General features: G+C 35.3%; 1 pseudogene; it reads left to right on the forward strand.

Annotated features, from left to right (window-relative positions):
* Positions 1-2252: 2252 nt before the first annotated feature.
* LOC146994900 (uncharacterized) lies at positions 2253-27309 on the forward strand (annotated as a pseudogene).
* Positions 27310-27592: the final 283 nt, after the last annotated feature.

The raw sequence follows: 27592 nt of genomic DNA on the forward strand, positions 1-27592 counted from the left end.
TGTGATAAAATACCTCTTCCGCTACTAAAAAAAGCTTTATTGTCTTGGAACAAAATGCTGCAGAAAAGTGAAAACTAAGGGCTATCAAATGGAACATTTAAAACACAAGAAGTTTAGATAAAATATTTCTGTTAATACAATGAAAGTCATCTAAAAATGTTCCAAAAGCCTTAGTAATTTCAACTGAAGAGCCCTGAAGACCGAAACGAAAAAAGCTTCATTAATTTGTCATGTATTTGAATCACAATGGTAACAAAAAATCGCATTATTAGTGCAAGGTCTTACTTCCAAAGCTTAAAAATACTGTATACAAGATGATCCGTTTTTGTTTCCTTGTAAAAAGGGAAGGAAGTTTTGTAATCGCGAAAAATTTCCAGGACCATATTTCAACTGCTCTCGAAAGCATTTTAACGGTGTTTTTGCGTGACATCTGTACGTACAAACAGAATAAAGGACTATTTACCCCCAAATGATTAGTAAAATAGATTTTAATTCAATTTAGAAGAGATTATTTCGTGACTTCTTTGTACGTACATATGCATGTATCTCGCATAACTCAAAAATGAATAGCCTCAGAACGTTGAAATTTTGTATACGGGACTGCTATAACATGCAGTTGCGCATCTCCGTTTTTGGTTGCTATCGGCCGCGTCGAACGCATATATATATAATTTAGGCTTTTTAATTTATTTTATTTTGAATATATATATATATATATGTGTGTGTGTGTGGCTCGTTGTATATATATATATACACACACACACACACACACACACACACACCGAGACGTTAACACAGTATATATGCACCCACTCTCTTATCTGGCTCGATGAGCTCAGTCTTTTTATTCTTATATGTTGTTAAATTGTGCATCTTTTGTTTTAAAAGTGATTGAAATATATTGTTCTTTTGTATTCTTATAGAACTATCAACAATTTAAAAGTTGTGTGAGTGATACTAAGCCTAAGCCGCCATTTGTTTATATATGAAAAATCTTAGTAGAAAAGTGAATTAAGTCAGTTGCTGCTAAAACTTCACTATTTTTGAGAATCTATATTCCTACCCCCTGGCCGAACTGTTTGTTTTCGCGTAGAAACTCTTTATTTTAGTTGTAAAAGATTTTTTTTAATTGCTTTTGATTGTATTTGGTGTTTTAAGTTTTTCTGCATTTTACAGTTATTAAGGAAGATATTTTGACTGTTGATGCATTCTTAGCTTTCCGCGAAGTGAAAACTGAATTGAATTGAATGCGAAATGTCTAATGAAATTCGAGGAAATAAGTTTAAATGAAATGCAGAAAAAATATGTATAACTTAACAGGCCGTACAAGGAAGTCATGTGGTGTCCTCATTAAAATTTTCTTGTGATGAAAAATACGCAAAATTCTTGTGACGAAAAATACGCAATAAAATTTTATTGTGATGAAAAAAACATTGTATTTTTTATATTTTACTTTGATCAATTGATTAGTATTTTACTGTGTTTTATAATCTACTTTTTTCGTTTAGCACATAGGCTACTATCTTTATTTTACCTCGTTCAACTGATTTGTTTTTTTTACTGTGTTAAAAATTACCTAATTTGTTTACCATATAGCTTTTTTTATTAATTTGTAAATATTCAAATATATATTTTTCTCCTCTTTCACACATTTCATAGTAACTAAATATGCTTATGTTGGAGTTTTCACAGAGCCACAGTTTTTCGTAACTTTTTGGCGTGCGTACTAAAATTTATCTTCTAATTTTCTTAATTTTGCAGTACAGTGCGCAAAATTTTGACCAAAATTGGTCTTTTTTCGTTTGTTTTTAAAACCTTACTTATAATTATGTATATATATATATATACAGATGGAGGACAAAATAATGCGAACACCTGTGAAAAAGTATGATGTATTTCACACCTGCAGTACAGCCGCGCCACCGGCAACAGAAGTCTGCAACCTAGTGAGCGTGAAAAACAAGGCATCAGTCTCTCACCAGCAGTCACCTGCGTTGCATGCTTCGATCGAACTGTCTGTGAGAAGTTGAAATGTCAGACCTGTCAGAGTTCCAAAGAGGAATGATAGTTCGAGCGCATTTAAGTCGAGCATCGGTTACGGAAATAGTAAATCTTGTGGGGTGCGCAAGGAGTATGGTATCAGCCGTTATGACAGCGTATACGAAAGAGGGTAAGACGGACGACGTCTTCAAAGCACAACAGTGGCCGAAAGTCAAAGCTGACTGATAGGATAGACGGGTCTTCAAGCGCATAGTAGCCTGAAAGCGCAAGCAATTGTTATCCGAGATAACATCCGAAATGAACAGTCATCTCCAGGACCCCATTTCAACAAAAACTGTCAAAAGGGAACTTCATGCTGCGAACATTTATGGCAGAGTGGCAATGCGTAAACCCTTGGTGACAGCAACTAATGCTTTCAAGCTACGCCAGTGGCGCAGAGATCACAAAGACTGGCCCCCATAGCAGTGGCAACAGGTAATATGGTCAGATGAATCGTCATTCCTCCCATTTCAGATGACCGGACGTGTTTATGTCTGGAGAATGCCCAAAGAAGCGTTTCATCTTGACTGCCTCTTGCCGACTGTGAAGCATGGGAGGCGTATTTATGATATGGGGTGCGATATCTTGGTGCGGTCTTGGGCCACTTGTTATTCTGCATAGGAGGATCACATCCAATCACTATCTAAGCATTCCAGAGGATCATGTCCATCCTTTTGTCCAGACTGTATTCCATCGAAAGCGACCGCTTTTTCAAGACGACAACGCCCCTATCTACACTGCTAAGTGTATTCAAGAATGGTTCGAAGAGCATGACCATGCAATTGAACATCTCGCTTGGCCCCCTCAGTCTCCGGACTTCAATATTATTGAAGATTTATGGGCATATTTGGAATCCAAACTTCGTTCCCGATTTCGACCTCCATCCGGATTTTCGGAATTAAGAGACCGCTCTGCAGGAGGAATGGCTTTATATTCTTTTAAATATTCTTCATGCCCTTTATGCATCTATCCCATGTCGCATTCAATCTGTACTTCAGTCAAAGGGTGGTCCAACCACCTATTAATAAAAATTTCCATTATTTCACAGATGTTCCTATTATTTTGTGTTCCATCTATCTATCTATATATATACATATATATACATATATATAGATACACGGCCACCAAGTTTCTGGGCCGAAGACTTTGAAGAACTACCAAAACTTTGGCAGAAATTCAACAATTTGGATGGTGGTTACTAACTGTCTAAAGGTACTGTTTTCATGTTTTTTTTTAACATTATTAAGAATGGTTTTGGGCGGAAAACGTTCGTCACAACCAGATATATACATGTGGTACTACAAATAGGAAGATGGGTCCACCAAATGTTATCTGTATGCATTATTCTAAACAAATAGTGTAGCGAATGGCGAAAAAAAAATGTATGGTAACATAACCAAAAGGGTGCAGCCATCCAATGTTGTAGTCGTGTATTTTTTAAAGAAATTATTGAGCTAATATGAAAGTATAAAAGCAATATTTGAAAGGGTTCAGACTTTAACGACCGTGAGAATTATGGCGATTAATAATACGATTCTTACGACCGTGAGCATTGTGACGTCATTCACTGAACATTTTAGACAGAGGTTGTAAAAGATACCCCCTTCGAACAAAATATGCCCTGAAAAATGTGGAAAAGCATGATTATAGCAATCATTTATGAGCTTTCTGGGAGCAGAGAAATTTTCATCTTTTAACTCCAGTTTTCCAAAATTGTGTTAAATATATTTAATACTAATCCTATGAAGTATTTGAATTGAATGTTCTTTTTCTGCCTTCTTATTGAAATAAACGTTTTCCTAAATTTCTACCATCTGTAAATTCCAGGCTACTTGTATGATTATAAAAGAATCATACAAGTAGCCACAATCTTTCAAGATTGTGTCGGTAATATTGGCAATGTCAGCATTAACTCTACCAGTGTTCAACTTTTGCTTGGCAATAAGATAAATAATAATTGATTAGTATAATTTTTTTACTGATTATATTACTTATAAATACGTATAATAAATCAAGTGAAATGTTAATTAAGATTGGTAATTAAATTATATTTTGTGAATATGTGCATTTCATTATTTTACATATTGTACGAAACAATTTTAACACTTAATATTATAAACAACTTTCTAATACATGTAATTTAAACTGCCATTCAGTATTGTAATTTTCCTAAAATTGGTCTTCAGCAGAACGCCTTTCATGACAACTCGGGAAACACACCCCTGCCATCGATCCTTTTGCAGAGGGTCTGTATATTACCCAACTGGATTCGTCTTCTCTTCGTTATTTAAATTCTCCGATTATTTGATTCTTGAATATGGCCGGGCTACACAAGCCAGTTTCCAAATTTATTACTCTGGCATCCACACTAACAGAGCTGATACTAAATGTAACTTTCCTCTGATTTGCATCATATAAAAATTAAAAATGAAATTCCCTATCGTTTACACAAACCCTCTCTGATTATTTTTAAACAAACTCTCCCGGATGTCATCTGCCTTTCCGTGACCGTGTCTTTCTTAAAGAATCATTTGCTAGGAAAGTAGGCTCGTGTGTTAAATTTCACGTCTCGATTTAACAAATAATATACAGGATTTAAAAATTAACAACTAAATTATAAGGCATGTTTAATACTTTTGGTGGCCACGTCTTTCTTAACGAATCATTTGTTAGGAAAGTAGGTTGATCTATTGCATTATACACCTGATTTTGTTTTGACAGCAAGTACGTTTTTACCCGATTTCGATTTAACAAATTATAAGGTGTTTTCTCCCTCCTTCCTGTATGTCTTCGTGGTGTAAGGGAAGTACACTCGGCACGTATTTGAGAGGTTCAGATTCGAAACCCGGCGGCATATTTCACAAGTGCACATCTGTGTAGCCACCGAGGGAGTGGTTTCTAGGATGGACCAATGGGCATCCAGTAATATTTCTGTCATGTCACATGACCTTTCGCGTGCTTTAAGATTTAATCAAGATGGTTGAAAATATTCTGTCATGCAATTTTCTGTACAAAATAATTAAAGCATCGTCGATTTCTTCTGAAACGTTTCATTGTGAAATTGGATAAATTATAAGCAGTTGTGGCGATTTCACTACCTGGTTGAAGGAATTTGAAATAAATACAAACAATTTGTTGGATGCTCCGCAAAAATATCCATGTGAAATATTACTTAATAAGTGGTAAATAAGATGATGAAAGAAATATGTGATAACATACATCTGAGCCCAAATGATATCTCTACATTAAACTATGCATATGAGAAAAATATGTATACCAATTATATATGTAAATAGAAGTCAGTAATTTTTATTGCAGTCTATATGAAAAAGGTGTTATAATAACCAATGCAGAATTTTATTCAAAGTCAACTTTACTAATTTGGATTTGTATGTATATTTAGTGTGTTAAATTTTACATTTAATAACTGCTCACTCTTACATGTACTGACTACAGAAGAAATACTCATCAAATTGAACGAATTTATCTTATTCACAACGAATATATTCAGTTTACTCATGTATTAACTTTTAATGTTAGCAATGGATATACAGTAAGACCCCGCTTAACGCTGTTTCGTTTAGCGCTGTTTCGGTTTAGCGCTCTTTTATTTCAACCCGGGGATTCTCCGAAATTGTGCGCAGCGCTAGGTTTCCAAATAACATATCCGAAACAGTGTAGTTGTGTTTCTTGCTTTGTGGACGCATTTTTATCATTTGAAACATTTGTTGACATTATTGTAAGTTTAAATTTGTATAATACTATAACGATTAATACAGTGACAAATATTATGATCTTTAGTTTTTATCATGGGTGATAATAAAAAACAAGAAAAGAAAGCAACCAGAAAAAGCATTTCACTGGAAACTCAAATGCAAGTGATTAGAAGATTAGATTCTGGTGAATGTCAATCTCAAATTAGTGCTGCATTGATTTTGGCAACTTCAACAATAAGGACAATTCTTAAGAATAAAGAAAAAATACTGTCATCGGCAACTGTAACTACGTCAAGCTCTGCAACTAGAATTACCCGTTCTAGAAATAACATTATAGAGGAAATGGAAAAACGACTGTCTATATGGATTGACGACGAAATTGAACGCAATATGCCATTAAGCCAATCTATCATAATGCCTTCTTGACAAAAAGGCAGAAAATTGGAAACCCAGAATAGACTGAATGATCTGACTGAGAATTTTATTTGTTTTTAAAAGTACAGGGTTATCCAAATTAAACTTCCCCAACTCAGAGGCCTGTGCAGAGTGCTGTATGGCAATTTAAAAACAGACACTTCACATCATGCGCTCGAGATTTATTAAACAAAAAAAATTAGAACAAGAAATTGTCGATAGGTGGCGCTGCAGATCAACAAGACATTCTACAGATGTTCTATATGTGTGCCTTGGTTCTCCACAACTCTTTCCATTCGCAAAGCAGTGTGTTCCACAGCGGAACGCAGTAAGTCTACATTAATTCCACGAACATGTCGAATAATTGCGTCTTTCAGATGTGCCAAGGTTGCTGGGTGTTCTCGGTAGACCCGATCCTTTAAGAATCCGCATAACCAAAAGTCGCATGGCGTGAGATTGGGCGATCGAGGAGGCCAAGCTGTAGGGAAACAGCGGCTGATCACATTTGCATCGGTAAAAGTTGCCCGTAACACCTGTTGAACGCCACGAAGAATATGGGAAGGCGCACCATCCTGCATAAATATCGTGTCCTGGAGGCGGCCACGTTGTTGCAGTTCAGGGATGACAAACGTTGTAAACATACCGTTTTCCTGTGACAGAGCAAGTTTTGAACCCTGTTGAAGTCACCTCTTCAAAAAAATAAGGCCGAATGACGAATGTTGCAGTGAAACCGCACCATACAGTAACCTTTGGAGGGTTTAAGGGCACTTAATGGATTGTGCGCGGGTTTTCACTTGTCCAAATGCGGCATTGTGCGTATTCACTTGACCATTCAGGTGAAAATGGGCCTCATCCGTCCAAAGGATCTTCCACGGCCAAGCAGCATCGACTTCCATTCTGGCAAGGAATTGCAACGCAAATGTTTCCCGAATTACAGGATCCCCGTCGGACAGCTGATGACGGCTATGGATTTTGTAAGAAAATAACCGAGGATTCGACGCATCACACTCCAGACGGTCGTATAGGGCATATCAATAGCATGAGAAACAGTTGGCACACTGACAACACCATGTGGCGATTGGCTAGTGGGGTCCACGACCGCCAAAGCAATGTCTTCTACGCGTGCAGATTCCACAATCTGTTGTCCTCTACCTGGTAAAATTCCCAGCTGTCCCGTTCTTTCGAACTTCATCATGTCTCGTAGAGCACGTGGTGTCATTGGTCCTCGGCGTAAGATCTTCAGCCGACGAAATGCTCTTATCGCAGCACAGGAGTTCTCGTCATTCTGGTAGAAAAGTTTCACTAACAGAGCTTTGTCTTTCAAAGTCGCCATTGTGCATCAGCGAGCTGGAAACAACTGCCTGTGCAAGGCCTGTCTTCCACTTTTGTAGGGCTCGTCTTTTGGATATGTTGCGCAGAAGCTTTATTTCTGCAAATCACGTTGCTGCAATATACACATTACTAGTGTTACAGCGCCACCTATCGGCAACTTCTTGTACTAATTTCTTTTGTGTAATAAATCTCGAGCGCATGATCTGAAGTGTCTGTTTTTAAAATTTCCTCACATTATGACCCATACAACACTCTGCCCAGGCCTCTGAGTTGGGGAAGTTTAGTTTGGATAACCCTGTATATGCGTTTATACTGTTTTTATTTTTGTAAGAAATAAATGTTTGATTTTATTTTTATTAAAAAACATTATTAAATTTAATGCCTAACCATTTTTTATCCGTCTTCCCCTAACACCATTATTTACATGTTAAGATAGCCTCGCTTAGCGCTGTTTCGAATTACGCTCTACTTCGATGGAACGTATCCCCCGCGTTAAGCGGGGTCTTACTGTAATCAGATCCTACCCAAAATTACTCTGAATCTTACACTTTAAAAATCAAAAGAATGCAAGCACTGAAATAAGAAACACTAGATTCATTGTAACACTTCCACTCCTTTTCAAGAGAATTAAAAAAAAAAATGTACACTTGAATTCTCTTAATCCACAGGTGCACATCTGTGTAGCCACCGAGGGAGTGGTTTCTAGGATGGACCAATGGGCATCCAGTAATATTTCTATCATGTCACATGACCTTTCGCGTGCTTTAAGATTTAATCAAGATGGTTGAAAATATTCTGTCACGCTTTTTTCTGTACAAAATAATTAAATCATCGCCGATTTCTTCTGAAACGTTTCATTGTGAAATTGGATCAAATATGAGCAGTTGTGACGATTTCACTACCTGGTTGAAGGAATTTGAAATAAATACAAACAAATGTTGAATACTCCGCAAAAATATTCATGCGAAATATTACTTAATAAGTGGTAAATAAGCTGAAGAAAGAAATATGTGTAAATGCATAATATTCGAGGCTAAGTGATAATATTCTGTGATCATCAATCCAAATATTAATGCGTGATAAAAATCGGGAAAGTGAAATGTCAGCGATTAATTAAACTCATAAAACGAAAGCACTACGATATTTTCTACTATTACGCATTATATTCATAACTGCGAAACAAATGCAAATTAAAACGTAAACATACTCTCACAGGCTTGAAGATTTAGCGTCACAAAAGCAATAGAAGCTCATTGGTCCATTTTCAAAACCCCTCCCTCAGTGGCTACGCTGATGTGCACTTGTGAAATATGCGTCCCGGCGAGGGCATTGCATATATTTCATGTCTTCTGCATCGAAAAACGTAATGACTTTACAAACTTATCAGGACTTGTATTTCTCTTGATTTGCTTTGGAAACATGAATGGTCCTGAATAGGAACAGGGAGCTTACTCAAGCTATGTTCAGGAAGGTGTGAAATAGACAATGCAAGCAGGAAGGGTATACGAAACCCTTTATTTTCAATACTTTACAGGTATTTCCGAAACTTCGGAATACAGAGACCAACCACTTGTGGTCTGAACGTAAGAATATAAAAACTACTAACTAAAACTCTAATTAAAACTAACTTTGAATTAGTATACAAATGCCTAGCACTAAGATTGGCCTTTATTTAAAGAAAGGTACGTATGTAGTACGCCGAGCTGCTTAAACTACAATACGTTTGCAATTATCAAGAGGGCTAAACCTCTGGCTTTGAAGGCAACCAGCAACAGAGTAAAAACTCGTAAAACTACAGTGGCAAGCGGCTTGCTTCCTATAACTCCTTCCTCTCTCTCTCTTGGCAAAAAGCCACAACTTAAATACTTGGCGTTAGCAAGACAATTTGCATAAACAAGTTAAAGCATTTAATTCTGGCCGGAAGTAGAAAATAAGAAGTGATAATACAATTTTAAAATAAAATAAACGTTAGTAAAACTTAGGATCCTTACAAACTAATATACAGGATTTAAAAATTCTAACCTTAATTATAAGTTATTGTTAATACTTTTTTTGTAGGAGGTGTTCAACATAATTGAAAAATTTATTTGTAAGTATTATCCTCGCCAATGAACAGATTTTCGTTAGATCTTCCTCTATTTACTATATTGTATGGCCTAGGTGTTCATAGATGCTATTCCTAAATTGCCTGTTTGCTGTCTATAAACATGTTTTGTAATACAGGCCTTCAAAAACTTTTATGTTGTTAAACGGAAATTTAATTTAATACAGGGTTCAGATTCAAACTCAGTTTCTTATGAATAGAATTTTCTTGTGATCCTTTAATAATAACGTCACTCAAGATCAAAAGACTTATCATGCTTGCTTGCGTGACAGGAATAATAGCGGAAATGTCAACGGTAACCTGACCTTCTTCAAAATCTATTACTTTCAGAATGACATCGAATTAAAAACCATCCTTCTAAAAACTACAGTGTTTTTACTGTAATGAGCCATTAATAAACTTTTACTACAGTCAATGTGTCACTCACTATTTTTTCGTGTAATTTAAGAGTTGTGGGCAGTCCACGAGACAGTTTCAGACAATTTTATTATACGAATCATATAAAATACTTCATTTGCACACTTTCGTATCTAGGATAAAATACGTTGACGTTCAAGAGTATTTAACACCTTTTTTAAATATTTTTCAATAGCAAAAGGCTTCTCTATCACTGATGCAAGAATTTTATTATTTCTTAGGCATTCTATTACATAATTGTAATGATTTGTGCACACAATTGTCTTTGCTTTCGATTTTCAGAAAACGTTATTTAAGAAATGTTAGAAGCAAAAAAATAGTGATTTAGGATTTTTACATTTTAAAATTCTCTACACTTTCATTTTTCTAAAAACACCATACTTTAATCTCCATGAAAATAAGAACTGTAAAAAATCTAGTTTTAATTTATCATGGAATGCTTTGATAAATGAGTATTTTTACATAAAAATGCGTTTATCTCCAAATGTGATTCTTTTATTCTCGATGTACCTTTTCTCAGGAACTGCTACTCACAGGTATGTAAATTTTTTATAAATTATTTACATATTATGTTTCTTAACGTTTACTAAAATGACCTCTATGTGATAAACTGCGAAAATCTTAATATGCCTAATACAATATTCTATAAATTCCTCTTCTCATAATTTTTCAAAAGCTCATTTCAGTATAATCAGAAAAAGTGTACTATATAGAGGGTTTAGAAGGTTTCGACTTCCTTTACGTTTGAAGCTACATATCTGCTAATCAAAGACAATCACTCGTACATTAACATTATTTGCGCAAGATCTTTGGGCACATACAGGTGACAGTTCGACTTTGCTTAGTTCCCACCCTCATAAATTTGACGGAAAGCACCCCAAGGGGTCGGATCTTCCACCCTTCTTACCCTACCTCCAACCTTTTGAGAGCTATTATGAAAGCACGTGGTAAGAAAGGAGGAAAACCTTACAATCTCCTTCATTTAAAGGGTGACTTGGTCTTTGAGCTGGGCTCCAACTGCCAAATGCTTGTAGTGACAAATTATTGTACATTATCTTTTAGTTTGGAGTAGTTTATGCAGTCATTTATAACAGCCATTTAACCGAAGAAATCTATAATGCCCTTGTCGGAACTCGAACTTTGGATCTTCTGACTGCTAGTCGGTCGTGCTCTGCAGTGATACAGCAAAGGTACGCGATAAGCAGGAAGGGAAACCTTATAATTAAAGTTAGAATATGTACCTGGGATAGAGGCTTTTCTACTTTTGGAAAAAAAAGTATGAAGCATCATCTATGTTCTGGCTGCGGGAATGGTAAGATCACCTCAAAATACTGTTGAGTTATGGCTTCCACTGAGAACACTTTGAAGAACACGGACTAAATTAATACAGCGATGCTATTGGAGGTAGCTCCTTTAGTTAAGTTCTCAGTAATCACTAACAATCGTCTTAATCAATTATAGCGGACTGTGTATTGAACGGGGAGGACGTCGAAAATGAGCCTAACAAAAACACAGGAAATGTATAACCTATGGTATATTAACAAGATGTTATTTATTAGTTTAATTTGGAGAATGATTTCATTTAATAATGGATCCTAGTTCTCTAGCGCGAGTTCTCTAACGAATCGAATAATGCTTTAAAGTAAAATGATCAACCACGTCACAGTGTTCTATCCAAAGCTCAACACATATATTGAGTCCTCAATGATCCGGCCTCAATGATTTTTTTCAGTTGTTAATATTGATGGTAGCTCTCGTCGAGCGCATGGAGGGAACTAAACGTTTTTGACTGCTTAATGCTGATGTTAACTTGTCGAGTTAACGGTTTAGTTGATTATGTCAAAGCGTATTACGGCTACATGCCGAAGAGAACAGATGACTTCGTGGAGGAAGTTCAAAGGGAAACTGGCTATTATACGTGTCACACATGGGAAAAATATTACAAAAACGCCCATGCAACCAAGCCCGTCTCGAATCGAACCCAGGTCGGAACTACCAGTGTTCAGCGGTTTTACCGCTCGGCCTCTAGTGGGTCGTCGAGTGCACGGAAGGAAATAAAATTTTTTGACTGTGCGATGACCACTCTCAGACAGTTCTTGATTACTGTCAATTTCGAACACTTGTCCACATGATCATTAATCAGCTGAGAGCGTCTGTAGTGGTTTAAAATCGAGAAATAAAAAAACATACTCATGTTTTCAAACGTAACTTTTTTTATATTTGTAATATTTTTTGTAATCTTAAATAGTATCAAGGTTATAACAATTTTTATTAGTTAAAATGCCAAACTCCAAGAAATATTGTATTATTAATAGGTATTAATGAAGGCGATTTCTCCATTGTTTATTTTTAGTAAGTAAGACACTATGTAATTATTGTTTTTTAGAATAACTGCCTGCTGCAGCTATATTTCCAGCCAAGTATATCCTTTTTTTTTTTTTTTTTTTTTTTTTTTGCCGAAAGGGGTGTCAGACCCATAGGGCTATTAGTCTCAAAAAGGCATTTTGCGTCGTTTCACTTTCTCTGTTGATTCATTTTTCCAACTTTTGCCACCAAAGATTATCGCTATGTATTATATTTAAAGAAATTAAATAATGAAGAGTCTTTGTGAATGCATGAATGTTTCTCGCATTGTGAAAAATCAGTGGTACCTAGAACCAACATTAAACATTTTGAATAACGTACGTTCTAAGATTCTAAGGACTTTTTAACCCAGCAGTAATTTTTATACTTTTAGTGGGACATATATGTCCCGTTACTAGTCAAAGGGTTAGTGTATCGTATTATCATCATTTAATAACTACAATTTGTATTTTAAATTGCTAAAGTATCTTGATGATGTTTGTTGACCTACGATAAATAGAGACAGTTTGGGAATCGTTTTAAGGGGGCTCATACACCTTAAACCCCTCATGATCTTCAAATATGTGACTGTTGCAAGAATTGGGATATTTTATTTATTTTAAAAGCACTTACTTCCGACCTTTTAAAACTGACTACATAATATAGCTGCTTTGGAAACTAGTAACCAGAAAGTTTGTGTTGCCACAAATATTTTTGTAATTTAATCCTCTTTGTGACAAAATATTCGCCATGTTTCCACCTTGCGCGCATGATATTTCAAAAATGGCTAATGGTCCGTACTTGAAATTTGATGGAATTCTTTATATGGGCACTATTTTCTAACTGAGTCAAAAATATGATAAATATTTTAATACTGAAAAATTTTATGGACGAAAACATTACAAATTTTTTTAACAAAATACATTTTATAACCTCAACTCCAAATAAAATAAAAATTTAACAAGAAATTTTTAGAATTTTAGGTTCACAGTCGTTTCCAAATGTTATAAAAGCTATATATTAAATATGGAATTAAATTATGCAACAGAATGTTTTAAACTGTGCGCGCAAGGTGGAAACATGACGAAAAATGTTGTCACAAAGCGGATTAAATTATAAAAATATTTGTGGCAACACAAACTTTCTGATGACTATTTCAGAAAGCAGCTATATTATGTAGTCAGCTGTAAAAAGTTGGAACTAATTGCTTTTAAAATAAATAAGTTACCCCAATTCTTGCAACACTCACCTATTCGAAGATCTTATGGGTTTTAAGGTGTACGAGTCCCCTTAAAAGAATTTGCGAAAATTACCAACTTGAACCCTTTTACTTTTTCGTCTGTGAAAAATGCCCAAATGGCCCCAAGGTGGGTACGTTAATACGTAAGTATCTAATTAAAATTTAAGTATAATAATAAATCAACATTTTAACAGAATAACTATGTTCTCGGAAATATTCTCTATTTTTATTAAAAACTGTACATGCAATAAGCATACTCTGAGAAAACTAAGTGAGAAATACTTCTGCAGTAAATGCGTTTTCCATCTCTAGCTACAACTTTCAAAAGCATCTAAGCACAGCTGTTTGGTCCATTAATGCAGCGATATAACACAGTGCTTTACTCTGCCTTCTTTCCGAGAAGCGAAGCTACTACTTGAAACGAAAGGAGAGTGTTGTATCAAACTGAATCCACATAAGCCTCTGTAAGTAAAGACCTGCAATCCCAGCAAAATGAGGTTCTTCTCCTCCGAGAGGTGTCTGAAGAAAGAAAATCTTCCCTCCAAACAGGTGGAGTGCATTAGAATGAAAAAAACATCAATCGTAATAGTGTTTATAAAAGTGTTACGTGTGAATTTTCTTCTGCGGTTTTCGGTAAAATGCGAAGAAAGTCGCAACTGGATGCCACCTGAAATATAGCTGAAGTAAATTAGACAGAGGCTATTCACGCATCTTTTACACGATTTTGCTTTGCTATAAAATATTCGCTTGTTCGGAATTTTTTTTAACTGCAACTGTACTTTTTGGAAGTATAAATTAATATCTGCGACTTGACAGTTTCGTTTTCACGCAGAATGGCGCTTTTAAAGAAGCGTTGGGTAGAAAACTATCTTTGCGCTCATTCCAAAGAAAATTATATGTATCTAATTATTAAAACACGTTGCGAAAGCCATGTGTTTTTGATATCTAAAATAATGACAGCTAATACTGTCAACAAGAAAGGGGGGAGTGAAATTCTGGCTTGAAGGGGAGAAATTGTTTCAAATACATATCGAAAGAAAAAATCGGAATGTTTCCAACGTTGCAAGGTATATTCTCCCTCCTTCCAGCATGCCGTCGTGGTGTAACGGTTATAACACACTCGGTGCGTATTCGAAAGGTCCAAGGTTGAATCCCAGCGAAGGATTGCTCATTTTTTATGTCCTCTGCTTCAAATTAACAATGACTCTACAAGGTAAGGTCTTTAATGTTAGAGGAAAATCCTCTAAGTCAAAGGACAGTTGCAGAATCATTAAAATGCTCAGCATCAACTGTAAATAAAGTGATTAATGCTGATTTAAATCTTAAAACCACGAAAAACATAATGAGCGTCGCCTCTCCATATCCGCGGAAGCGGAACACGCTGCAGAATTCTTTGAGAAACATTTATCCGGACAAAAATGGAAAAATGTTGTCACAATTGATGGATCTTGGGTGCAATAAAACCTGATCTATTTATTATCATCCAAGAGGAGAAAAATTCTTAAAATATGTGTCAAAGAATCTAAAGAAATTTTAAAGAATTTATGATTGTCGGTGGTTTTCAAATAACGGCAAATTAAAAATAGATTGGAGAAAAATGTTAATCAACTCCATATAGTATCAGGAACATTATTTTATAGGCAATTTTCAAATATGAAAGACATTCTCTTTACCCCCAGTGCCATCAAATTAATAGAACTGCATCAAGACACAGCGTTTTTATTTTTCAAGCAGCCACATTTCAAAGTCCACTGTTAATTTCGTCGAAACAATGCCCAAATGGCCCCAAGGTGGCCCCAAAATGGAACTAAAAAGGGGTATGAAAGCCATAAGCCTTTATTCGTATTCCTATTAAATCTTCTAATGGAAAACCCATGAAATTTGGCGCTTTTGGAGTTTTAAAATGCGGATTGCCCAAACATCGACCTACAGCCGTCCTTAGACTTTGAGGAATTGTTCAAGAGGAAGGGAATCGGTACTATATAAAACGCTTTACGGTTGCTTTATAACGCTAAATTATGGTGCAGGAAGATAGCGAATACTAAGAAATATCAAATAGGGCATTTAAAACATTTAAAAAAAAAATATTTCTACAAATGGAATGAAAATTGTCTGAAAAAGTGTGTAAATTATTTTATTTGTGTAATTTTTTTAAACCTCAGTAACTCTTGGGATAAAAAATCCTTCGTTTATAAAAAATTAGGATACTAGAGATTGCAGTTTTTACTAATTCTCTCGCTGTGTGGTTCGTTTTGAATAGCCTTCAACTGTGAATTTTCGCATGAACTCGTTTTTTGACTTCAGGTGTTTTTATAACAGTTAATTATGATGGATCAGAACAATTAGGATTAAGAAGTAATGTAACTAAGAAATTTTTTACAGTTCTGCAGTTTGGAGACTTTTATTTAGCCAAAGAAAATTTAATATATCCTAGTATTTAAGCTCGTTCATCTTATGCAAACTTTGACGAAGATTTTTTTTTTAAAAATGAAGCTGTTATTTATGAAACTGATATGATGAATGACGTCGGTTTTTAAAATTTTGTATTTATTTAAATATTTTGTTACGTAAAATGATACATCTTTTGCAGATTATGTTATGAACACTTTGCAGGCATGGAACACTAATCATGCGATCACTTCTTTCGTAAAAACTATCCCTTTTTCTAACTAAGTTAAGACGAAATTTTGGCTTTAAGAAAGTAAGCCTCGATTGGAAAAATGATTACCTACCGGAAGCTTTCACGTTTATAGTCAGGAATTGAGATTTCGGCTAATCTTTGGAATATGGTTAAAGGTAGTTTGGCGACATTTTGCTAAGGCGATAAAGGTTACTAGCTAGGACTTTAACAGTGTACATGGATAATGTCAAGAGTGTGCGCAATGCCATTTTTGTGCAATTCTGGCATGTTTTTTTAAGTGAAAATAGGTCACGTGTACATGGATACTGTGTATGTGCAATTCTTAAAAACGCGGCAAGCAGTGGGGCGATTCTGCCCTTTGTCCCAATTTCGCACCTAATCTTCGTCATGATTAAGCACTTTTGTTCGAGAAAAGTTCTAGAATAAGCGTAATTCGGCTAGCAGATTGTTGGAGAAAAATGTTGAGTAAAAAAAAAAAAAAAAAAAAAAAAAAAAAATGCCCTTACTTCGTGAAAACAAAATGGCGTCCAAACGAAAACTAGCAGGTTGCTGTAACAGGGTTGGTCGCCAAATTTTCGCCCCAAAATCGGCAAGTTACCATAATCCAAAGATTAACCGAGATTTCCTATATAAACAGAGTAATTTTGATTACGAATGGATCATCAGGCATCTGAAAGTCGATTTTGTTAACGCAAATGTCGAAAAGGTTTATGCATCCTTCGACCAATACTCGGGATAGTAAATGTTTATTTCAATACATTGTAGAGACATTAGTTTTTTTTTTTTTTTTTTTTTTAAAGCAGAACACAAGAGAAATGAGCAATGTCCTCGCCAAAACTCGAACCTGGACTTATGGAATACGCGCTGAGTGTGCTACCATTACATCATGAAGGCATAATGGAAGGAAGAGGAAATACCGGGTAGAGTAGACTATAAGATACCCTTGTATTATGGCGAAGTTGTTCTTTGATTTATCGCCAAGGAAGGTTTACTTAGTAGCCATTATATAAGTGTCCTGTATGTAGGATGGATATGCGTCTAAGTCGAACGTAAAAACCGTTTAGATGGATTTGAATGGGTTTGTAGGAAGAAAGGTTCAGATGGTCAATATGTGAAGCGTTCGATCAGAAAGAGTACCTGGTTTGAAAAAAAGTCATTTGAGTGTGATTGATATTTTGACTTTTACGTGGCTCTGGGTGTACGAAGCGGAACTCGAAAATCATGGTAAGTGAATATTTGCGTTTGGTAGTGCTTAAATGAATAAATTTTTTTTCCTTTTTTATATTATTTTTTTTTTGTTAAAATTATTTATTATTTATTATTTGTTTTGTTTAATTGTTAAAATGTATTTTATTGAGATTATGTATTTTTTGTTTGCCTATATTGTAGAATTTGGTGCTCCTTTAACGTTTTAAGTGAAAATATATCGATGTGTACATGGACAAAGTAAAGAGAATGCGCAATGCAAGTTTGTGCTATTCTGGGATTTTTAAGTGAAAATAGGTCGACGTGTACATGGCTAAAGTCAAAGGAGTGCGCAATGCAATTTTTATACAATTCGGGGATTTTTTTTAAGTGAAAATAAGTCGATGTGTACATGGATACCGAGTTTGTGCAATTGTTCGTCTTGTTATTTTGGCTTGGAGTCAAAGTATTGCACAAAATCGGTATCCATGTACTGTCAAAATTCGCCAAGTTTCGCCAAGGGTTTCCCTAAACTATGGTTTTACCGGAAATACCTTATATAATCTCCCTTCTAAACTGGAAATTAGGGGCCCCCATCTCCAAATCCCGGTGGTGACGAATTATTGTCCACCTAGTTCGGTCGCCACTGAAGAATCATTATTTTTTTTTTTTTTTTTTTTTTTTTTTCCGAAGAGGGAAACATGAAAAATGAGCAACGCTCTAGCCGGGAATTGAACCTGAACCTCTGGAATACGCGCGGAGTGTGCTACCGTTACACCACTAAGGCAGGCAGAAAGGAGGGATACATTTAATTTCCCATTGCAGGTAGTTTTATAAGATTTTATGTGTGTGTGTATGTACGCAATAGGGCAGAATGTATAAAGCTCTGCTATTTGAGATGAAATTAAATTGATTCATGGTGCTGATAATTGCCAAGAAGTTCATATACGTATACAGGACAAAAGAAGTTAAGGGGGCTCATACACCTTAAACCCCTTATGATCTTCGAATATGTGACTGTTGCAAGAATTGGGATATTTTATTTATTTTAAAAGCAACTACTTCCAACTTTTTACAGCTGTCTCCATAGTATAGTCTTTGGGATCTAGTAACCAGAAAGTTTGTGTTGCGACAAATATTTTTGTAATTTAATCCGCTTTGTGATGAAATTTTTCGTCATGTTTCCACCTTGTGCCCACGATATTTTAAAAATGGGTAATGGTACATACTTTAAATTTCTTGGAATTCTTTATATGGGCACTATTTTCTAATTGAACCAAAAATCTGATGAATATATTAATATTAAAACATTTTATGCACGAAAACATTGCAGATTTTTTTAATATAATACATTTTATAACTCGACTCCAAATAAAATAAAAATTTAACATGAAAATCTTAGAATTTTTGGTTCACAGTAGTTTCCAAATGTTATAAAAGCTATATATTAAATATGCAATTAAATTACGAAACAGAATGTTTTAAACTGTGCGCGCAAGTTGGAAACATGACGAAAAATGTTGTCATAAAGCGGATTAAATAATAAAAATATTTGTGGCAACACTAACTTTGTGATTGCTATTTCAGAAAGCAGCTAAATTTTGTAGTCAGCTGTGAAAAGTTGGAAGTAATTGCTTTTAAAATAAATAAGTTATCCCAATTTTTGCAACAATGACATATTTGAAGATCTTATGGGTTTTAAGGTGTATGAGTCCCCTTAAAATACACATACAGACACACAAGCAAACGAACCAAAAAAATCTGAAATGTTTCAGATTTTAACGGTCGTCCAAAAGGGTTATTTTATGTTCCCACCGAGCTCACAATCTGCTTAGTCTGCTGTTGCACTCAATCTTGCTAACCAATTTGTTTTGCATTTTTAGCTTCATTATTAAGCACCATTTTCTTCACTCTCACGCCATATACATTTCAGCACAAAATCACAAAATTTTTATCTAATTTAAGAAAATTTAGACCCCTCTGTGCAGTATTAAGTGTCAGAGCACATTTATATGTTTGGTACAACTCTGATATACGCCCTAATTTCATCAAATGTGGCATAAATGTGGTTATATATGTGTTCTGCGCTGCTTTTTGGCCCGATTGCGTGTTGTATAGCAACCCTGTTGACGTTGAGAGGCAGTGGGTGTTTGGAGGAGTGGAAAGAGGGTCTGGGAGATTATTTTTAGTGGCTGTGCTTGATAGAAGTAGAGATTTGTGATTATTTGTGATTTTATTTATTTGTGAACCATAGTATGAATTTTCTGGCAGTGTGTCTGAGTGTTAAATAATTTCGATAGTGATTACGTAGCGGCATGAAATTGGTATTTCTGCTGTTCAAAAAAGCATTCATTCGTGGTAAGTGCATTTTATTTTATTCTTGTTCTTATTTTGTAGTATGTTATGTACATTGTTTCTTATGAATTTCTGTCGTTATTTTTGTTTTTTTGAATTGTTTGAAATTTATTTGAGTTATTTAAATTTATTTTGTTGATTAGTGCGTAGTGCCTAGATTGTGCAATTGGTAGATGGATTTTAATGTTGAAACCGAACGCTGTGTACGTGGTATTCTTTAAAATTTATTGTTATGCTAATTTATTAAAGCGAGGTGTGAGTAGTTCGTAGATTCGTTCGGTGCCTAAATTGTGCAATTCGTAGATTTTTTTTTTTTTTTTTAAGTTTAAGCAGGATGCTGTGTACATGGTATTTTTTGAAATTTATTGTTGTTATGTTAATTTATTAAAGCGAGGTGTGCGTAGTTCGTAGATTCCTTCGCTGCCTTAATTGGAATCATAAAAGATGAAAAATATGCAACCGCCTTCGCCGGGAATCGAACCACAGACCTCTGCCCGCCGTGCTACAGTTAGCCCAGCGTGCTACCGTTACACCACGAAGGCACGCTAGGGAAGTAGGACGTTTACTTATACGTTTACTTGCTTTTGTTAAAACACGTGGCTGAAAGCAGAACAATTTGTAGAAATCTGTATGAAAACTATTTAGTAAACTATAAATAAACTATACATTAAAAAAATCACCTTGATGAATTTTTGTGATCCTTGATGGAGACTAGATTTATGTTAATAAATGGAAAAAAAAAAAATCTCTTTATTGTCCAAAATGAAGACAAAAAATATGCAAGCCTGGCTCTCCGTTAATGCAAAAAAGATTTCAAGAAGTTAAAACCCTTCATATATATCTAACATCTTCAAAACAAGTACGAAGTGTAGAAACGGATATTTCTTTAACACTGTGATTGCTACATTTATCAATGGCTCGACATTCCAATACGGCAATAGTGAAATATAAAGTTTACTTTATCAACTGTCAGTTGTAGCTTCCTGAATCTTTTAGCAATACTTGCTACATTTTTCTCAATCTGCTGCTGTCGTTTCAGAATGCTTAAAATTTAGCAACCCATATTTAAAAATGCTTTATTAAAATCATAAAATTTTTGTTGGGGCAAATTTCTCTAATGCGAAGTAACGTTAAACAGTTGATTGCTCAATATAGAATGATGCATAAATCAAAGTGAATTTTGAAAGGGCCCCAAAATTGTAAAACCTTTAAGCAAATATTTTTTATTTTTTAAAGAAACAAGCTATTAACCCTTAGCGCTCCGTTGACTCCGCAACGGAGCTGTCCGTCATTTGTTCCGTAACTCCGTAGGCTCCGCTGCGGAGCCCAATGTTTTTAGCATGATTAGGCTTAAGATGTTACGGAATCGCCGGCGTTGGCAATTGTTATCTGTATTTAAAACGTGTGCAGTCTCGCTACTGTTACGATTGAAACATTATTTGACCCATTTTATGTTTAGCAACATGAAGAAAAATAATTATTATGATGAGAATATAGAGTCGAGTGATAGTGAAGATGTGTTTGATTTTTCATTGCTAGAAGATATTGTGGAAGGCAATGTTGATTATAATTCTGACACTTCAAGTAGTGGTTCCGAAATTACACTACCAAAAAGACAAGGAATGGTAGTATTGAAGGTGAAAGCGAAGAGTAGGCAGAAGACTTAGATGAATGGCACGATGTCACGGAAGAATTAGATGTTACGGATAGAATACATTTAAGTGTATCGCCAAAGGTCATTGGACCACAAATTCCTACAAATATTGTACAGCCGACACAATATTTCGAATTATTTTTCACAAACGAACTGGTAAATGAAATTATAAAAGAAACCAACAATTACGCAGAAAATGTTCTAAAGAATAAAAAAATATCTAGTAATTCTATTTGGAAAACGTGACGTGCGGTGGAAGAGGATAAGTTTTGGGCTTTTATTGGAGTTATTATGAATATGGGTTACGATACCCCTGGCGAATATGCAGGATTATTGTTCAGTTAAGGAGAATAGTCACATCCCTTTCATTGGTAAAATATTTAAAAGAAAGAGATTTATGCAGATATTCTGGATGCTGCATTTCGCTGCGAAAGTGTGCCGGAGTTGCTGGTAGTCAGTGGTACAAAAACGTGCGGGGCGCTAAGGGTTAAGTTTCTCGTATTTTCAAATAATACCAGTCTTTGTTCTGTGTAAGATCTTCTCTAGCACCACTTTACAAAGCATACCCCACTTCAATGCCCCTACTCCTCCTGAAAACGTTTTAGTTTTGTTCTAGTTCTTAAGAAAATAACAGCGGATCTAAACCCGCGTTATCACAATGACCATTCAAATCATATGTTTTCAAATCACACCTTTATCGGAAATCTTAAATGAAATGATGTTAGTAGTATGAGACGTGACGAAAGGTTTTTTGTAAAGAGAGATGCTATAAAATAAGGACACACATTTCCTGCCACCTAACCAGTATAGTGGTTAGCGTCGCTGACTGCCGTGCGAAAGGGCTCGGGTTTGAATCGCGGAGAAGGTATGAATGTAGGTAAATGTATAGTGTCCATGATGCATGGGAGCACTCTAAATATGCGGCGTGTGGAAAGTCTCTCGAGAGGTGGTGGTAGGGGAAACAAGGTGGGAGAGCCTTCTTCCCGGCGTGTTCTACATGGAAATTGGGGGCGGATCTGAGCTAAATCATTCTGTCACCTGTAAGATGCTTAATGCTGTTGCCAACGACAGGCGTAATCTTGAGCTCCTTGCCACGAGGAGTTTCCTAAGCTTGGGCTGACTACATATCAGACAAGTGAGCATTAGTAACAATACATTACCTGAAAATATTTGAGTAATATTGAACAGTAAGAAAAATTAAAGCATTGACATGCTACATTTTATTATTATCAGAAAGCTTTAACACCGTGTGCTCATTCCGGTTGAATAGACATTTTCAGTTAGCCTGATAATGAAACGTGGGAGAAAAAAAATTATATAAAATGGTATTTCGGTATACGTCATTAATCCGTTCCATACCTTTGGACTAAACTGGACGCATACCAAACGTTTACAATACAATGCAATAATTTGTAGTGCAGACTTTTACAATAAAGTGAAAATAATTTATCCATTCTGATAAGTCTCCTATTATACTTATTATAACGCTGTTTAACAATGCAAAGGGTGAAATATACTCTTTTACCCCAACACCCCTTCCCAAAAAATCCTTAAAAGTAGACCGGTTTTCTCGAAATTTTGTATGCAAATTCCCTCTTACCAGTGATTAAATTTTCAAGGCCAATGCTTATAAACTTCGGTCAAAGAGCGTGTTTTTACAGCGCACTTTTTTGCCTCACAATCATAAATTGACTCGTCTAAAGTAGGTAAGAATTTCGGGCGCTTTACCTTTCCCTGTTGTCAGTGTTGCAATTCCCTGGAGACACAAGAAACAATGCCATACGAATTTGTCGAAGACCTTTATATATATAATTGGACGTCTTTAAAGTTGTTGCATAGCAGGAATGCGTGTAACGCCCTGGTCTCATCAAGCAATATCCCCAACCGCATCGTACGACACGGCTGTGTCCGTACGATGCGGGTGGCAATGACAACAATCCTTACTGCAAAGTAGTCATTGCTGAAATCAAGGCTGTGGAAGGTGAAGGTACATGATTAAATGGCAAGAACGGGAATCGTGAGATAAGCCAGAACTGCTCCGATGCCATCTGCTATCTGGCGGGTTACAACCTCGTCCATACCACCCGTGTCGCTTACCACCATCCCATAGTGCTTGGCTGCGGCAGTGTTGCACCCACAGTGGAAGACATGTGTCTTTAACTCCACCACATCGACAGACTCCTCTAGAGTGGTGCTGTAGCCGACTGGCATCGCATGCGTTCAAAAATGAATCCCACTTCATTGTTAGAACATATATGATCATCGTTTGTGTGTGGGGGAAGGTCTCAAGCAGCCTGTGTTTTACAGAGGTTTGCCCCAGGTGTGATGAGGTGGGATGCTATCTCTTATTACAGCAGATCTACTCTAATGATTTTGCATGCACCTTTAACAGCTCAATGATATGTTTACTACATCAAGCAGTCGTTTCAGATATATATCCTGGCACAAAGTCCTGGAGCGGTTCTGGAGTTCTGCGCAGGTCGTCAGCCATGTTGCTTGGTGTTTGTGAGCGCTCCGGTTAAAATTCTTATATCTTGGTGAATATTAATTATTTATTGGTGAAAGTGCTTTATTTTGTTTGGTGGTGTGTTCCGGTTTAAGTATATATGCTTCTTTCTGCAAGATGTTCATTATTTTAGAAGATTGAGGCAGTTTAAATTTCGATGCTTGCCGTACAGCTCATTTGCATATGTAAGTACGTTTTTAAGTTGATTTGGCTAGTTAAAGACTGCGCAAATAGCTTTTGAGAGTGTGCTTTTACTCTATATACTTATCTTTATACATATGCTTGTTTTTACGCCTTTGCGATTGATATTTTTAAAGTTATGAACACTTTTATTTTCGAATACTACGATTAAGCTTAGCTTGGCGGCCAAATGTTTACTTTTAGACTTTCGTGTTTTGCACCGGCACCAGATAGACTTCCAGCCAGGTGAAAAATTTCGTAATTTTGTTTTCATTATTACCAAAAGATATTAATTGATTTTTTGGTGCACCGACCTGATTTGTACTCGGCCGAATTATTGAATTTATTGCAAATACTACAGAACTTTGTTTAAAAAAAATTTTTTTTGAGTATTTTAAAGTGTATTATATTGAAATTGTCAACTTATTTGTGATTTTTAGTTGAGATATTTTTAAGAATTAATATATTTTAACTGCCATTAAGAACTTTTTATGAGCTTTTAAAGCTATTTGTGTTATGTAAATATTAGAAACTTGAATTTAACTTGAATTAGATTTTACTTAGGTATAGTGTTTTATATTTTGATTTTTATTGTTTCTTACCATCTGGATTTTAACATGAAAATTTTAAATATAAATTTAAATCACTGTTCAACTGCGGTGTGCCAACTATTGAGTTTAAATAAAGTTCTACAGTTTGAACCTGATATTGTAACCCTGCAGGAGCCTTATTACATTGGGGGCAACATTGCATATCAAAAGCGAGAATGGAGAGTTGTACATATTAAAGAGGGAAGAACTGCTAGTATTATAATAGGAAATGAAAATCTTAAATTTTATGTAAAACATGTTTCTGATACTGTAACTTGCGTCAGCTGTATTAAAGAAAATAAGACTTTTTCTCTTATTTCCGTGTATTTCTCTCTTGCGGAAGACATAGAAGATCACCTGTTGGCAATGGGAGAATATTCTAAGAGATCTACGTAATGTCTTTGTTTTAATGCAAGATTTTAACTCAAAGCATTTAATAGGGGTGCACCCATTTTAGATCAACGGGGAGTTTTAACCATGGAGTTTATTTTACAATAGGATTTAGTTGTTTTTATCGAAAGCGATTCTTTACCTACATCTGTGTCTTCAATTGGTACCCGATGGACTGATCTGGGGTAGAGTAGACTTTAAGGTACGTTTTTTTATTATGACGAAGTTGATTTATCGATAAGTTGTTGTTTCATTTGTGGTACTCTGAGTAGTTGAATGTTATGGAAACCCTATTGTGACGTAATCGGGTGCATGATTCTGGGAAATTTTGAATCATGGGATGTTTTGTAAGCGTTTTTGTGGTGTGGGTTAAAACCGGTTAGGTGGATTTGAATGGGTTTGTAGGAAGAAAGGTTCACTATTATTTATTAGTCACTATGTGAAGCGTTCGATCAGAAAGAGTACCTGGTTTGAAAAAAAGACATTTGAGTACGATTTATATTTTGATTTTTACGTGGCTCTGGGTGTACTAAGCGAACTCGAAAATCATGGTAAGTGAATATTTGCTTTTGGTAGTGCTTAAACGTATGAATTGTTTTTCCTTTTTTGTTATTTTATTGTTTGGTTTAAAATGTATTTTATTGAGATTATGCATTTTTTGTTTGCCTATATTGTAGAATTGGGCACTCCTTTGACTTTTTAAGTGAAAACATGTCGATGTGTACATGGACAAAGTAAAGGGAGTGCGCAATGCAAGTTTGTGCAATTCTGAAAATTTTTTTAAAGTGAAAATAGGTCGACGTGTACATGTATAAAGTTAAAAGAGTGCGCAATGCCATTTTGGGCAATTAGGGGATTCTTTATAAAGTGACAATAGTTCGACGTGTTCTGTTTGCCTGGAAATTGAAACACTGAGTGATCAGCGATATATTATCGTAGACTTGGATGAGACTAAACAAAGTCAGTTGGTTTTCTCGAGGAATAAAGGGAGAGTTGGGAATTTTTTTTTTTTAATTATCTCCTTATTTCTGTGATTTAGAAAATAAAATTATTAATTGTCATAGTATAGAGGAGTTGAATACGGTGATTTTTGAATTTGAGTTATGTATTCAGGAAATGTTAAAGAAGTTAGTTACTAAGTCTGGCCAAAAGAAACACGATTTGTCTTGGTAGACTCCCACTCTCCTGAAATTAAAGAGAAAGATTAGGGCTTACAGAAAGAGTAGTCAAGTCCTCGGTTTGCCAGAATTGGTGAGAATAGAAAGGAAAATTTGTTATAAAAACATTTGGCACTTTACAAGAAAGCTATAAAAAAGCAAAATATGATTATAAACAGAATTTATTTTTGTGTAGTAGGGAATATTACGATCAATTCCATAGGATTGCGGCTGATAAAAAAAGAAAAAGAATAATTCTCCATAAAGGAAATAATGGATCTCATGAAGATTATTATGGAGGCTTAATAGAGGAGACGCTTGACTTGAATAGAAATCTTGGGGATTCTTTATTCGATAATATTGAGATTGCTTTTGATGGAAAGAAGGAACAACATTTTTTCAACTAACGAAATTGATATTGCAATCTCTGGATTTCGCGATAAGATTGCCCCGGGACCGGAAGGGATTGGGGTCACATTAGTTAAATCCTTATATGCGTTTTGTCCTTCCTTTCCAATTATTTTGTACAACAAATTTTGGAACTGCATAATTTTCCGCAAACTTGGAAAATTGGTGAATTGGTTCTGATTCCAAAATCAAAAGAAAAATTTAGGCCAATTTGTTTGCTAAAAATTTTGGGTAAGTTATATGAAAAACTCATTGTTAATAGGTTGTAATTTTTAGATATAGAGATGATTTTATATCTGATGATCAATATGGTTTTAGAAAGAGAAGAAGTACAGAATTGGCATTGTATAGAGTTGTGGAGGAGATAAGAATCAAAAGATCCATGTATCATGTGGCCCTTGTCTCGTTCGATGTCCGGGGTGCCTTTGATTCAGTCAAATGGTCTTCAGTTTTCGAGGTACTGAAGACATTGAAAATAACTTATCAGTTATTTAATGTGTTAATGGATTATTTTAGAGAAAGGAAACTTGTCTTCAAGGGAGAATTTGAAGATCTTGAAATTACATATGCAATGAATAAGGGTTGCCCCCCAGGGCTTCTGCAGTGGTCCCCTGTTCTGGGGTCTGATTGTCAATAAATTACTTCAGAATATTAGTATGCCTCTTGTATCGACATACTGCTATGCAGATGATTTGTTGTTTCTTATTTATGATGTATCACTGGAGAAAACAGAGAGTCACTTTAAAGAACTAGGTAAGTTATTGAATAAGTGGACTGAAGAAGAGGATATTACGTTCAGTATGTAAAAAACGTGCCGGTGTAAGGAAGGAAGGAGGAAGACGGATAAGAAATCCAAAACTTAAATTTAATGGAAAAAAACATTAAATTTTGTAATAATATTACATATATGGGTGTGATAT

Source organism: Stegodyphus dumicola, chromosome 10, assembly GCF_044657685.1.
Source record: "Stegodyphus dumicola isolate Sdum_Otavi_A_Nest chromosome 10, ASM4465768v1".
Lineage (NCBI taxonomy): Eukaryota > Metazoa > Arthropoda > Arachnida > Araneae > Eresidae > Stegodyphus > Stegodyphus dumicola.